This window comes from Sorex araneus, chromosome 8, assembly GCF_027595985.1.
Source record: "Sorex araneus isolate mSorAra2 chromosome 8, mSorAra2.pri, whole genome shotgun sequence".
NCBI lineage: Eukaryota > Metazoa > Chordata > Mammalia > Eulipotyphla > Soricidae > Sorex > Sorex araneus.
Genome location: NC_073309.1, coordinates 2,951,159 through 2,955,954, shown reverse-complemented (window position 1 = coordinate 2,955,954; position 4,796 = coordinate 2,951,159).

Below are 4,796 nucleotides of genomic sequence, written 5' to 3'. Positions count from 1 at the left end.
CTGCAAGGCTTTCTGCCAGAGAGAAAGCACTTGGGGCTCCCTGGAGGCCGAGAAGGGTCCCCCCAGGCAGACCCTGGTTCCGGCCTCTCCCTCCGGGTCTCACTCTCCAAGGAAACAGCCGATGGCTTCCGGAGCGTCTGCAGAGACTCGGGTGTCGGAAGCCTGGATGAGGACTTTGTGCGGCTCCCCCCCACCCCCACCCCCCATCATTTCCTAGGAAGCCCCGACTCGTTGGCATCAGCCGGGGGGTGTCAGGACCACGGTCCTGAGCTAGTGCTGGCAGGAGAGCGACGCTGTCCCTTTCAAAGGACAGGAAGCAAGGGCTTGGTGTCCGTCTGCACGGGGCACCCAGGCTGGCTGACCGAGATAAGGCCCTCGAGCCCCCCGCCGCACCCACCCCGGAGCTCCTGTTCCGGCCACACCTGTCCTTGCGCCCGGGAAGGCCACAGCCACAGGACTCTGGCGTCCCCACAGCAGAAACAGGCCTCACGGCCGAGTGTCAGCGCAGCGGGGGCTTCTGCCTGGCACGTGGCTGGCTCGGGTTAGCTCCCCGACATCCTCCCCAGCACAGCATTGCTGGGCGTGGCCCCGGAATAAAGGGGAGGAAAGAGAAACAGGCCTCACGTCCACCAACAGAGAAAGGAGACGGGCTCGTCCACCGCAGCGTGTGCCCTTGGGGCCGGCTCTGCTCTTGGTCTGTTGTTTGTGTGGGTTTGGGGCCGTAGCCACAGTGCTCAGGAGTGCCCCCTGGCGTGGCCCGATTAAACTGGGCTCAGCCGCACACCTATTGGACCCCAGCCCCTGTCCAATGTCTCGGCGGGTCCCCTACACTCCTTGTTGTGTTTTTTGTTTTTCTTTTTTGGGGTCACACCCAGCGATGCTCAGGGGTTCCTCCTGGCTCTGCACTCAGGAATTACTCCTGGCAGTGCTCGGGGGGACCATGCGGGATGCTGGGAATTGAACCCGGGTTGGCCGCGTGCGAGGGAAACAAACGTCCTCCCCGCTGTGCTGTCGCTCCGGGCCCCACTCCTTGTATCAGATGGTCTCAGGAGCCCGTCACAAAAGGGCTCCCTCGCACGCGGCCTTGGCCCAAAGGGACAAATCCGTCGGGACAGGAAGCTCACTGGGGGCGACCGGCGCCTGGAGCACTGGGGCTAGCTGGGGGCGAGTGACAGCGGATGCGGAGCGTCCTGGGGGGTGGGGAGAGGAGGTTCGCGTCCCACCCTGCAAATAGGACCCTTGGCTAATGGGCGAGGCGGACGCCCTGTGAGTAGCATCTCAGCGAAACGCTTCCAAGAAACACCCCGGTGTGGCATCGGGCTGGCACCTAACAGCCCCTCCCCCCGCCCCAGGAGAGTGGCCTTGGTGACTGGGCGGGCACAGCAGGGCCCACAGCGGAGACGTCCCCCACCGCCTTAGCAGGGCAAGGCTAGACCCCGCCCCTCCCTCCCAGTCTGTCCTGGGGCTCCCACACTCTTCCTTGGGCGGGCAGGAGGAACGGACGGGCCAGGGGGGACGATGCTGCTGGAGTAATTAGTGGTTCGATTTCAGCCGCGCTAAAAACCGAGAGTCGACTGGATTCGTCTTCCAGAGGAATTCGGCTCCTTGGCAGGGCAGTTCCCTGCCAGGTGGCATCGGCGTTTGGGGGGCGTTTCCGAACCCCGCCCTCCCCAGAGGCTCGCCCCTGCCCTGCGGGTGGTGAGACGGCTTGGCTCACCCGTCGTCCCTGGGCGCCTCAGCCGGGCTTCTGGGCGCTGCAGCGAGAGAGGGAGGGTCGCTCCCCATGCTGACCGTCCGGCCAGGGCAGGGGGTGCCGTTGGCCGCACAGAGGGGAGCCGCCATTTGTCCCCACGCCGCGCCTGCCTTTCCTCTCCCCCTCCCGGGAATCTCCGTCCCGACGCGGTCAGCAGCTCCCCCCACAGAGCCCTTTCCCCTCGGACCCGCACCCCTGCCCAAGCGCTGAGTCCTGCCTTCCTCCTCCCCTCCCCCTTCCTGGGCGCTTTCCCTCCCTTTGTCCTCCCCTCCCCCCTCTGGGCCCGTGTCCTCACAGCCTCGGGCCTCAGTCTCCCCTTTCCTCCTGGCCTTGGGAAGGAGAGCCCAGCCTTGACACGAGGGTCCAGCCTCCCCCGGGAGCGTCTCATGCAGTGAGTCTCTGAAACCTTCTCTTGCCAGAGACAGTTGAGGCACGAGCCCATCAAGCCAGGGCAGGGGGTGCATCACTAGACCTGTTTCGGAAGAAAAACGCTCCATCTTCCCATAGCTCCCACCCCAGCCCTCACGCTGCTGAAAATGGGAAAATATCAAGAACATCCACTCCATTTGCAAGTGGACGGGAGAGATTTTCACATGAGCTCCGAGTGGGAGAGAGACACAGCGATGGAGAAGCCACAGGAGCCATTGACCGAGGTGGAATCTTTTTTTAAAAAAATTAATTAATTTTTTTAAATTAGTGAGTCACCGTGAGGGTACAGTTGCAAATTTACCCATTTTCGTGCTTGTGTTTCCCTCATATAATTGTTCGAGGGCCCATCCCTTCACCAATGTCCATTCTCCACCACCAATGAACCCAGTATCCCTCCCACCCCCCAATCCCATCCCCCTCCCCACCCCGCCTCTGTGGCAGGGCATCATTCCATTTTGTTCTCTCTCTCCTTTTGGGTGTTGTGGTTTGCGATAGGGGTATTGAGTGGCCATCGTGTTCAGTCTCTAGTCTACTTTCAGCACGCATCTCCCTTCCCGTGCGGGATCCCCAACCACATTTTACTTGGTGTTCCCTTCTCTATGTCCCCATCATGTGAGGCCCAACCTCCTGGTACTATATACTACTATTCTTGGGTGTTAGTCTCCTACTCTGTTATTTTAGATTCCACAGATGAGTGCAATCTTTCTATGTCTTTCTCTTTCTGACTCATTTCACTTAGCACGATACTTTCCATGTTGATCCACTTACATGCAAAGTCCATGACTTCATCTTTTCTAACAGCTGCATAGTATTTCACGATCCCCCAGACGCTGCCTCCCGTCGCCCGAGGTGGAATCGTAGCAGTGCTTGATGTCCCCAGACTACAGGATTGGAAATTCAAGGCAATTTTTTTTTTTTTTTGTGGTGGGGTGTTGGTGGGGGAAACACCCAATTTGCTCAGGGCTTTCTCCTGGCTCTGCGCTCAGGGATCACTCCTGGGGGACTCGGGAGACCACAGGGCTGCCGGGCACCCAGCCGGGGTCAGCCACACGCAAGGCTAGCACCCTACCCGCTGTGCTGTTGCTCCAGTCATGGAAAATTGAGTCAGTCTGATTCGGTTCCCAGAATAACAGAAGATTCACCTGAGAGCTGGGTTATAACGTGCAATACGGTCCTGGTCTACCTCTTTGGTAACCTGATCTCCTTGCACAAACAATGTTGCAACATTTTGTAAGCCTTTAAGTATCTCTCACCACCAGACTTCCGTGGGCCGCTCAGCAGCCCATCCACCAAGCGTGCCCTGATTTATGCAACAGACTCCTGACGGTAACGCGGCTAGGCTGATTCTACATTTCACACTTGATAAATAACACGGAAATGAACAACTTTCTCCATAAATCATCACGCACAACCTTGATTATTTTCAGATGGCTCATTTTAAATAACTATGAACAGTTTTGCACTGGCAATTTCTGCTCATTGTTTTCTTTACGCACTGAAACTTTTCCTTTAGGCAAAAAAAAAAAAAGAAAATTGGAAAAGAAGTTCACGGAACATCTGGCTTATGGAGTAATTCACGCTCGGTATTCAGCTGTGCTCCCAGATTCTGGATTGTCTCCTATCTAACAGGCTCATCATTGATTCCACCCCCCTTTGCAGGCAGGGGAGCAGCACGTCCTCCCGGGGACCCCTCTGGGGCGGGATTCTAGAGGGCGACACTTCAGCTCGGACGCCTCCCTTTGTCCGTCACCCTCTGCGGAGCAGGGGACGGAAGCAGAGCCCTTCCTTGCAGGGGTTTCTGCGGGGACCGGGGAGAGGGTTGTTTGCGTGGCTCCCCTTGGCCGGAGGAAGCAGCTGTGCCCGGCTCCTTCCCGTCATCAATGCCCAGGACCCCCAACACCTCGAGGGAAGCGGGGAGCCGCGGGTCCTGACTCAGCTATGTCTGACTGGCCCCCGCCCGCTGAGGGTCCCTGGGTTCGAGGCTTTGCCTTTTGAGCCTGGGTGAGGCGGCCGGGCCAGCTTCCTGGGAAGGAGAGAGAGGCCAGAGTCTGACTCTGCCAGAGCCCCAGCTAGACGGGGGGGGGGGGGGGGGGGGCGGGTAAGGGGGGGGCCAGCCTCCTGCCGCCACTTGGCTCACGGAAAGCTACTTGGTGCTCAAAAGAAAGAAGGTCACAGTCTCCTGAGTCATTTGTGTTTGGGGCCTCCCCCGGTGGTGCTCACAGCTCTCTCCTGCCTCTGTGTCCTGGAGTCACTCTTTTTTTTTTTTTTTTTTTTGCTTTTTGGGTCACACCGGGCGATGCTCAGGGGTCGCTCCTGGCTCTGCACTCAGGAATTACCCCTGGCGGTGCTCAGGGGACCATATGGGATGCTGAGAATCGAACCCGGGTCGGCTGCATGCAAGGCAAACGCCCTCCCCGCTGTGCTATCTCTCCAGCCCCGCCTGGAGTCACTCTTGGCAGGGTCCTGGGGACCAGATGTGGCTGGAGTGGGCAGGGGGTCGAACCCGGGTCAGCCATACGCAGGGCCAGTGCCCTACCTGCTGGACTCTCCCTCGGACCCCTAAGTCTATACTTTTTTGGGTTGTTTTACTTTTTGGGCCATATCTGGTGATGCA